This window comes from Antechinus flavipes, chromosome 3 (assembly GCF_016432865.1).
Source record: "Antechinus flavipes isolate AdamAnt ecotype Samford, QLD, Australia chromosome 3, AdamAnt_v2, whole genome shotgun sequence".
Classification (NCBI taxonomy): domain Eukaryota; kingdom Metazoa; phylum Chordata; class Mammalia; order Dasyuromorphia; family Dasyuridae; genus Antechinus; species Antechinus flavipes.
Window position 1 is genome coordinate 391,131,413 of NC_067400.1, and position 12,044 is coordinate 391,143,456.

The following is a 12,044-nucleotide window of genomic DNA, read 5'->3' on the forward strand; positions in this document are numbered from 1 at the left end:
TGGCTAGTAAGTTGTTGACATTAATTTTACCAGTCAAGTGCTATTTTTGAAAATGAATTTAATAATTAGTAGTGAGGGTATGAGAGAGCTCAGATGTGCCTTCTCCACCATCTTGGCTCTTCCTCCCCAACTTTTGTCATTCTTAACAATGTTATAATTATGAGTTGAAACCTCAGTTTTATTTTGCTTCTATCTTATCATTCAGTGACAATTGTTTTCTTCATCATTTCATTCATCATATCCTATCCAGCTGCTGTTTTGAGTTTTATACCAAAAACTCATCATACTTAAAAAGTATAATTAAGCCTTTAACTCACAACTCTTTAAATAATTTCTCACCTAGCTATAGGATTTCATCATCATTCCTCCTACTGTTGTTCAGGTAACAACCTCACCCACAATGCCACAGGGTCCCTCCCTTATGCTTTTCAGCTTCTTTATATCTCCTTTCCAACTTCAAATTAGTGGAAACTGTGATTTTTTTCTTTGTTTCTCAATGTGCTGGTGCACAGTGGGTAGTTTATAAATTTTTATTAACTCTGATTCAAGTGGATTGGAACTTTTTTACTTCAGATTAATAGTGATATATCATAATTCTCTAAAAAACTAGTATTTCTTATCTTTTGACTACTTACCTTTGGGAATGACTATTATTTTCATATATTTGTAACAACTCCTGATGATAATCTGTATATTAGATTCTTATGTAGAGATACTTGTTACTAAGATGTTTTGTAAAGAAGATTGAATCAAAAGGAAAGGGACCTGTATGTGACAAAATGTTTGTGGCAGCCCTGTTTGTAATGGCTAGAAGCTGGAAAATGAAAGGATGTCCATCAATTGGAGAATGGTTGAGTAAATTGTGGTATATGAATGTTATGGAATATTATTGTTCTGTAAGGAATGATCAGCAGGATGAATACAGAGAGCACTGGCGAGACTTACATGAACTGATGCTGAGTGAAATGAGCAGAACCAGGAGATCATTATATACCTCAACAACAATACTGTTTGAGGATGTATTCTGATGGAAGTGTATCTCTTCAATAAAGAGTGCCTTAATTGATCAAAGATGGACAGAAGCAGCTGTCCAGAGAAAGAACACTGGGAAATGAATATAAACTGCTTGCATTTTTGTTTTTCTTCCCAGGTTATTTCTACCTTCTGAATTCAATTCTCTCTGTGCAACAAGAAAACTGTTCGGTTCTGCACACATATATTGTATCTGGGATATACTGCAACCCATTCAACATGTAAAGGACTCTTGCCATCTGGGGGAAGGGATGGAGGGAGGGAGGGGAAAAATCGGAACAGAAGTGAATGCAAGGGATAATGCTGTAAAAAATTACCCTGGCATGTGTTCTATCAATAAAAAAGTTATTAAAAAATTTAAAAAAAAAGAAGATTGAATCAAGTGACAGATTTTTCCATGGCTGTGCTAAGCTGTGCTTAGATTATTCTTTTATCATAATGATTGGTCCATGAATTCTGTCAACAAAAATTAATTGATTTACATAAAAAGAAAATATTTTCATATCCTAGGAAATGAGCTAGAGGTACAGATTTGCTAATCACAACAAAAATTGAGGTGAAAAAATATGTGCAGAAATAAGGAAAAATCTAATAATTAATGAAATTTTTTGAATCTTTTTCATTTCTAATTTTTGAACTTTTATTATATTCCAGTTTGGAGTACTAAGTTTAATAAGAAACTTCTATATGAAAGTAAATTAATATCTGAAGAGGAATTTCAAATTTGTGATAGTGTGAGGTAATGAGATTATTTAACTATCATAAGAATATATATGATAGTTAAAAAAAAAAAAAAAACCTAGATAAACTCCAGTTAGATGCTTCCAGATTTGTGACACATCTCAGGAAAAAAATTGCTCTTAAATAATCAGAAATAATGAACATAGGAAAGAAAAGAATAAAGGCACCTAGATTACACTAGTTTCTTGCTCCTCCAATGATCTTTTGATCTTCTGCATCTATGATGGGTACTTTTAATAGAAAATAACTTCATAATTGTAAAGACTATTCTCTTTTTTCACTCTATTTCTATTATTTAGCATAATTTCTTATACAAACTAAGTGCTTAATAAATCATTAATAAACTTTAAAAATTGATAAGCTGTGGTTAGTTTATAACTTACAAAGAAAAGAGGAGTATTATATAAAGAAAATGGTATACTATATTGTTAGCAAGAAAAGTCATGAGGTATGGAATTGAAGCTATTTATGTTGAATCATAATAGTGGGCATTATTCAGTACTTTTCAATTCACAAAATGATTTCCTCACAACACTGGGAAAATCATAGTGCAAGTAGGGTTACTCCCAATTCTAAATGGAAAAGAAGTTTCAAAGATACTAAATATTATTATTGTTGTGCTTTTTTTTTTTTTTTTTTTTTGTTGTTGTTGCTCACTATTGTTTCTTAAAGTCACAATACTAGTGTCCAATTCTATGGTCTTCTTTAAGTTGAATAATTCCAATTTAGCCTCTTTATGTATTGTTTGGAAATAGTTGTTTATATGCTGTCTCCCCATAACATTGTAAGGTCTGTGAGGGCAGAAACTATTTTTTGCCTTAGCTGGTGTAGTGAATAAAGTGGTGGACCAGTAGTGAGGAAAATCTCAGTTTAAATGTGGCTTTCGACTAACTATAAGACCCTGGGCAAGTTACCATTTTCCTTCTTGCATCATTTCTTTCTTCCCTGCATGTCTTCCCTTCCTCCCTTTTCCCCTCTTTCCTTCCTCCCTCCTTTTCTTTCTTTTTGTTCCTTCTATCCCTTGCTTCCTTCCACTGACAAATTTCATCCAGAACAGGTGTTTTTTTTACTCTAAGCTCACAGCTCTTACCACTATACTGAGGTGGAAATATTTACCTTTCAAGCAGGCATTCATTCTGATGTCTGACACAATTCAACATAAAATTTGAATTTTATACAAAGTCCTATGCAGTTCTTTAAGAAGACAAGTATTGAGCAACTCATTCTGCACCCAACAATGACTTGCTGATACATTTCTTAGGGGGAAAACAACTACATATTTGAAATAATAAATAAAAGTATTAAGTGAGAACCTGGTTATTCAGAAGAATAGAGTAAAAAATTTAGATTATGAACAAGTTTACTGTTATGTTTTTGTTTCATTTTTGACACAAAAGTCATAAACCAAAGGCTACCTATATGGATGGTTAAGTCCTGTCTCTTTGACAAATATTTTGAATTGTTATTCACAAAGTCTCAGGAAAAATCGCCATCTATAAATAAATAAATAAAAATAAAACAAAATAACAAAACATTCAAAGAAGCAACCTTGAGCTTTTCTACTTCTTTTCCTCTTTTCTCTATTCCCTCTACCAATTACAATTCTTAAAGTTCCCATTGTATATGTAGAAGAGCTTTCCATAGTAACAGTGGCCCTACAATTATTGGTAATCAAGAAAAGCTGGTGAAATGATACTGGCACATATTGTAGACAGGATATTTTCTCTATAAAAACAAAACAAAACAAAACAAAGCATACTTTTATTGCATTGCTAAGAGCAAAGCAAATTTCATGCAAGGGGATTTAACCTAAAGTGTGAGTGTGATCATTTCACTGTCCCTCATTCTACTTCCAATGAACTCCATTTACTTCTTATTGCCTTAATCATCAAATATAAAATCCTCAGTCTGTAATTTAAAGTCCTTCACAAACTTGCCCCTGTTTACATTTCCAGGTTCCTATACTATGTACTTTTCATTTCAAGAATTATGTTATCTATCTACACTAACACATTTTCTGTTCTTTTAAAACAGTATCAAATCCATGCCTTCAATGCCCAGAATCTTCTTATTCCCTTCTTTCTCTTAATTTAGCTTCTGTTTCTTCTTTTAAGACTCAGTTGATATCTTATTTTTGTTTTCTTTTTCTTTTTAAATAACATTTTATTTTTCCAAATACATTCAAAGATAGTTTTCAACATTCACTTTTGCAAAATCTTTTGTTCCAAAAATTACTTCCTCTTTCTTCACTTCCTCCTACCCAAATCAGCAAGCAATCAATATGGATTAAACACACACAATTTTTTCTAAACATATTTTTATACTCATCACACTGCACACACACACAAAAAAATCAGATCAAAAGAAAAAAGAAACAAAAACATGAGAAATTATCCATAGTTCTCTTCCTGGATGCAGATGACACTTTCCATCACAAGTCTATTTGAATTATTTTGATTCACTCCAGTGCTGAAAAGAGCCAAGTTCATCACAGTTGATCATCACATAATCTTGTTGTTATGGTATACAATGTTCTATTGGTTCTATTCACTTCACTTATCATCAATTCATGGAAGTCTTTCCAGGTTTTTCTAATATCAGCCTGATTATCACTACTTATAGAATAATAATATTCCATTACCTTCATATGCCATAATTTATTCAGCCATTCTTCAGTGAGGCATATTTCAATTTCCAGTTCCTTTTCACTACAAAAAGAACTGCTATAAACATGTTTGCATATGTGGGCTCTTTTGCCTCTTTTATGATCTCTTTGGGTGGGATCCTATCTTTGAAAGTCAACGTTTACTGGTTTTCCCCTTGTACTTTTTAGAACATAGTAAGTATTCATTGAATGCTTGTGATTGATTTATATCAAACTAACAGCACTTGCCCAGACAGTAAGTGAAGACCACATTGAAACAGAGACATAAAGAATTTCAGCAGCTTTACACTTATAACCTTATTTGGGACTCAGCTAGCTGTAAAGATCCTTCAATAAATCTCATTTCTATATTTCAAATTTTATGCATCAATACCCTTTTCATTTGTAGATTTGATGCTGTTTGCTATGAATATGTGAAGCAATCAGTCTAATAAATACTGCCAAATGGTAGGAAATAAAATGGGTAGAAGATACTCATCAACTTTTCCTTTTCTTTACCCCTACGGTCTGGAAAACAGCATTAATTCATCCAGAAATCTGGTATATATTTAAAGATTTTTTTTATGAAAAAAGAGGAGTCAAACAAAAATGGTTGGAATGCAAAACAGAAATATATGAAGTACAATGATATTTTTATTTAGGAAGTAAGTTTTTACCATTTATCTGTTGAAAATAGGTCTAAGGAAATAGGTTAAAAATAGCAAGAAATAGAATAAATACATATAAGAAAGACTTCCTCACAATATGATAAGGAGTGTAATTTACTCAAAGAAAGTATATAAAAAAGGCATACTTTACTCCAGTGAACATTTTCCTATTCATTTGATGTAAATATTAAATTCTTAAGTCTTATTTTTCACATTTTGATTCAAAATACGAAGGAAGTAGAAATATTGTACTGGAACACACTCTACAAATATATACAAATATATTTGTATATATTTGTAGAGTGTGTACCAGTACAATTTTTCTACTTATATCATTTATAAATATTTATATTTTCCTTATATCATTTATAAATATTTATATTTTCATTTTCTGGCAGTATTATGCCATTTCTGGGGGAACAGAATCTAAATTTGTAATAAACTAAATGTTATATAATCCAACATTTTTACTTTAACAAATGAGGAAATAGAAGACCAGAAAAAGTAAATGCATTATCCAAAGTTCTAGAAGCATAAGTGGCAGAGTCCAGATTCCAACTTAAAATATTTATTTCTAAATCCAGCACTTCTACCATCCTATAATTCCATTACAAGGTTCTTATAGTCAATGCTTTGGGGAAGAGGGAAGATAACTCAGACACTCAAGAAGCAACAGCAAAAATGAACAAGATCTAGTAATTATCAAAGGCTGAATTTACTTTATTTGGTGACCCATTCATTTTTGCTTCTACTAATGTGTCTGGTTTATTATTGGTTTATTATGAGGCAGCTAGCTGGTATGATGGATAGAGTAGCAGACGAATTCAGGAAGATCTGAGTTTAATATGATCTTACATACTAGTCTCTAGGCAAGCCAGTTAAAGTCTGTTTGCTCACTCTTTTCATCTGTTTAAAAAATGGGGATACTAATAACATTTGCTTCTTAGGATTGTGTGAGAATCAATTGCAACAATTGTAAATCATTTAGCACTGTCCCTAGCATCATTTAATTATAAACATTATTAATCATTATTGTGAAGTTAAGAGTTTTCTAAAGGATTGTATTTTAAAACACTACAGGACAATTAAAATATGCTTGTTTTCATAAAGGAACATAGGGGCAAGTGGTGTTTTACTTAACTGAAACTCATTTAACAGAAAATATGCCATAAAGGCATAATTTTATCAAACAAGGAAAGCTTGTATTACACAGCACTGCATGTATTTACAAAAGAAAAATACTCACCACTGTCCTTGTTTTTTAGAATAATTTTAGTTGTTTAGCAGGATCTTGATTTAAAGGTGGTGATAGAATGATGTTCTACATATATTATTTGTCTTTAATTCTGTTCTGAGTGGGAAACTCTTCTCTTTCATTAATCAAAATAGTAATCTATTGCAGAACTGGGTTTATAGCAGAGAGTTATCCACCAGTCTCCTGATGTTAATTGCTATCTCTTCAGCAAGCAATTGTCTATATACATAATAATTCTCTAAATACAAATACAAAAAAAAAAAAAATAGAAGCTCAGTCTCAGTTTTGGGTTGTTGAAAACACAGTACAATGAAAACCATCTGTACTAGAAGTAAGCTAATGAAGTGTGTGAGAAACAGACATACTGTGAAACAGCTATTCACATGAAAACAGAAATGTATTCTTGTGACTTTATGCTCATTTTCTCGTTCGAATTGGTGACATTGATTCAACTTTTACTCCTACTGTTGTTTTCATTTTCATTGAGCATCATCAAGTTCAAGTGAATGTTTTTTGTGTAAATGATTTTCAATCATTCAACTAAAATGTTTTTCAAATTTGAAATTCTGAGGCATGTAACCTTTTGTTCAGGATTACCTTTCAAAATTCATTTGAAAGTTGCTAGGTTGCATTAAAACCTTTATTTCTCTTGAGTAGCTATTTTAATTTTTGTAATTTTAATATAGTGGCTTAGATAACCAGCTGGAATACCTAAAATGCAATCAGAGGGGATAGGAATGGGATGAGGAGGAAAATATCACCTCTTTTTAATTAGTTCTTATATAGTTTCATATTTTTATGAAATCCTTGAATGTTTAAAAAATAGACACATTAGAATATAATTGCAAATTCAAAATTGCATATATAATCAGTAAATGAGATACCAAATAAACAGCTGCTCTCCTTATCTCATATGACACCTGAAAACTTATCTATTCCTGGACATATTACTTCAGATAATTGTGAGCATTCTAACAACAATTAATCCAGTTCCCTTGTTACTTATCCTTTTTTGCCTTGTTGTGAGTTTCAGTTATGTGTTATGCTCTAGGAGCCCGTTTGAGGTTTTCTTGGCAAAGAAATTTAAATGGTTTGCCATTTCCTTCTCCAATTTATTTTATAAATAAGGAAAAGAGGCAAACAAGGTTAAGTGACTTATGAGGGTTACATAGCTAATACTCTGAGATTGACTTTGAACTCGTGAAAAACAATCTTGCTGATATAAGGTCCACTACTCTGGTCACTGCACAATCTAGCTGCTCTTTGTGATACCTAGTTGTTCCTCTGAGGGCTTACTCTTTGTTGCAGTTTAATTGTTTTAGTTATGTCTGCATTTGACTCTGTTTCCATATATATATATATATATATATATATATATATATATATATATATATATATATATATATATATATATATTTGGCAAATATACTGGAATAGTTTGTTATTTCCTTCTCCAGGTCACTTTCCAGATGAGAAAACTGAGGTAAATAAGTTTGATTAACTTGCCCATGGTCACATAGCTAGTAAGTGTCAGAAACTAGATTTGAACTCACATCTTTCTGACTCCAGATCCATCCCTGTCCACTCTGTCACCTAGAAACCCTAAAAACAATATTCTCCTTTTAATAATACTTTATTAACCTTTTTTGAATCTGTGAATTCATTTATATAAGCGCCTCTTCCAACAGGTAAAATCACAAACTATTTATTTTTTCTCTCTAGTGTGACTTTTGTCTATATTTACCTGTAAGTTCTCAATAGGGAATCCTTGCAACATAGAAAGGGATCTCTCAGGTGGTCATAACTTTCTGTGAGATATCAATGAGGTATCCGTGAGCTAAAGATCCATCCATCAGTTATCATTCCCTCTTACAATATTCTTAGCTCACTCCTTGTGATTTTCCTCTCCTCTCCTCTCCTCTCCTCTCCTCTCCTCTCCTCTCCTCTCCTCTCCTCTCCTCTCCTCTCCTCTCCTCTCCTCTCCTCTCCTCTCCTCTCCTTTCCTCTTTTCCTTTCCTTCCTTGCTTCCTTCCTCTTTCCATTTATTTATTTTAATATTTGTTTAAAATTTTGCAAGATGTTTTACATATATTGTGTTATTTAAACATCATAACAAGTAAATATTACAGTTTGCAAATGAAGAAATTGAGTTCAGTGTGGTTAAATGACTTGCTTCATGTCATGTAACTAATATGTTTTAAAGATGTGGTTTAAATCCGTATTAGATGAAATATCTTTATAAAACTCAGCACGGTTTCTGACACATAATATGTTATATACAAGTGCTATTATTATTATTGCTAATAATAATCATATGCTGAAATAAAGCTGTGAATGCATCCCATAGCTCTGGAAAGTAATTTGGAATTATGTACAGAAAGTGAATAAAATGTTTTTATGCTTTGCTTTAGAGCTGCCAATGTTACATGCCCTATTGTTCTATATTTATATCAAACAAATGTAGTTCAAAGAAGACTTATGGAAATCAATCCTTCTTGGAAGTAGAAAGGAAATATGGACATGAAAAACTTCACATAAAATATGATGTCAGGGCTCATTGACTTTTTTTAGGTTTTGTTTGTTTTTTTTCTTTATTAAGACTTGTTGGAATCCTTACAAAGTGTTAACTCATTAGAGGTGATAGAGACAATAATTATCTAATTTAGCATGGTTCAGTATGATTGATCTGATCTTACAAGGAGATGTTATGGCCCAGTATTTAAAACAAAGTATTAAGTGGAACTGATAGAAACAATGTTTGTGTTCACACCTTTAGAGAGCTTATATAAGCAAGAAGCTCTTAGGGCCAGACACAGAGCACTCTGGTAGATACAGAAGCCCACAAACCCACTCTCGGAGGTGGAGTCAGATTCATTCCATCTTCCATCTTTGTGCTGGCTGGAGGCTGAAGAAAGCAAAGGCAGAAGCAAAGGACAAGCTGCAAGAGCTCTTGGAATCAAGGAAGGAAAAAATAGACATTTGAATTTTATCAGCTGGCTGCATTTGGAGTGATTATTGCTCTGAACTGAAACCGTCTGCCCCAGAAAACCTCCCCATGAAACCTGCTCCCAGAGAACCATCATATATTGTGAAAAAGAAAAGAACACCACAAAGATTATGTCTCTACATCTTGCGGAGGCTGGAAGTGCAAAGTAATAAACCATATACTCTATCACCTTGGGAATACTGACCTTGATTTTTGACCCAGGTCACTTATTCTAACTGTAGGCAGCCTGAGAACTTCCTGTTGCTGGTGTTTGATGCAGAATTCAATATAGACATCCAATTAAACTATTACAATGAACAAAATCCTAATTTATGGATCACTAGCCTTCTCAGTAGTATAGCTTATAGGCATGTACTACCATATACAGCCATCTTTGTTAGTTTTATGGAATTTTTCCTCCACACCTTTCATATCTTTTGCTATAAAGATTGATTGTGTAAGAGGAGAAGGAGTAAAATGTGTTAAATGAAATTAAAACAAATTTAATAATTAAATAATATGACTTCATCTGACAAGCATTTCTGTTTTTTCCTCTAAAAGAAATTTATCAATTGTTGATTTGATCTCTAGGTTTGTTTCTTTTCAATACACTATTATTGGCAGCCACTGGCACCATTCATCAAAATACTTGTTTGACTGAGCCAATCAAAAGATAATAACAATATTACTTAAGCAATGCCAAGGCATTAGGTGGCACAATGGATAGATCACTTCCCCTATAGTCAGGAAAACCTGAGTGTAAACCTAGATCCAGTTATTTATTTATTAGTTATATGACCTTGCTGTTTTTACTCAGTTTCTTCAAGTGGAAAACAAAAATAATAATAGAATTTACCTCCCAGGGTTATTGTGGGGATCAAATGGGATAATGCTTGCAAAACACTTAGTGTGGTGCTGGATATAAAGTAAATGCTACATAAATATCAGCCATTCTTATTACATTTGAAAAAAAGATAAATATGATAAGTATCATAAAACAAGGAAAATCATCCTGGGAAATTTCAAGGTTCCCAAACTATGTACAATTCCTGAAAATGAAGAAGGAATAATTAAGAAATAAACAGTTATATATATATAATAGTAAGAAAAGACATTATAAATTCTTAAATAGCAGAGATAGACAAATTATGTGACTTTGAGACCTTTAAACCTGAGCTATAAAGTAATAAGTAAATTAATTTCAATTGATATTGAATAGAAGGAATCTCAAGATTCCAGCCTTTGGAATAAGCAGCTAAATAGAGGCATGGATCATGGGTAGGTTTTGACTCCTCTGAGTGAAGCAGTTTAAAGGTCCTTGTGGGAAAAAATGTGGATATACCAAAGCATTCTAAAAGTAGATGTCAAAGGGTAGAAAACAAGCACCTGTTCCTTTTACTTGGTACCTAATCTTCAAATTCTTGGTAGATATCATCACTTAATGGGTTGCACAGATAACTCATACTCCTTATTAAAAAACCACTTACTATCTGTTAGTTACCCTTTTCTTTCTAAGCTTTCAGAGAGGATTTCTAAAAGCTTATTGGACTATATCTTGGGTACTTTCAGTAACAAAAAAGAAAAAAAAACATTCAAATATCTGTAGTAATCTCATTTCTGTGAAGAAATGAAAAGTTTGAAATGATCACTCTTTCACAGAGCAACTATCTTGAGAGAAGTGGTGAGTATTCAACATTCATATCATTCCCCTTTAGAAATGGGACTGAGAAAACTTTATTGTGTTAATCTGTACTTCGTAAACAAAATATAGCACATTAAAATCAACTTACTGTGACTCTTAATTCTAAGACTTCTATAGACTTCTGTGACTTGTTGGGCAACAAATGACAAAGGGGAAACTTCACACTGCTAAATGGAAGAACTGAAGTATGACATTTGTCATTTAAATGTATTGCCTGAGGTAAAATTAAGATGGTAATTTTTTATGATTCTCTTCCATTTTACCAACATTTTAATCATCAAAAATATACAACTTAAAAAAGTAATAACCCACAAGATACAAGATCCTTTTGTAACTCAATGGAAAGTACATAATTTGAGCCTCTATGACAGCTTGTATTCAGGACACAAATAATTGTTTTGGAAAAGTCTACAAAAAACCATAAAGTTGCCTTTTTTTCACCTTATCTTGAAATATAGATTATACTTTATTTACTTAAAACAAAAATATTATTTAGTATTGTTGGAATCCTTACTAACTGCTAACTAATTAGAGTTGATCTAATCTTACAAGAAGATGTTTTGGCCAGAACCTGAAACAAGGTACTAAGTAGAACTAATCAAGACAAGGCTTGTGTTCCCACCTTTACTCATTGGAGTCCACAAGTATGCTAGCTTCACAAAGTAGACTTTCTACTTTCAGGGAGTCCATACCTCCCTTAAAGTTCATTGAGCCAGAGAGCACTATGGGAGAAAACCCATAATCCCATTCTCTCAGAAGAGGCAGATAAAAGGCCAGCGATGAGGGATCTATGGCAGAATACATTTTTTCCTCTTGGCTGGCTGATCGCGCTGGACTCGAGAGGAACGACTCTGCTGCAGAGAACACTTTGACGGATTTCAGTGGAGCTACGCCAGAAGCCCTCTCTCTGCGGCAAGTTGGTGGCTGGGCTCCCCAGAAGGAGATAAGAGAGACCTTCCATCTCTGTCTTGGTTGGAGGCAGAAGAAAGCAGAGGCAGAGGCTGAAGGACAGAACC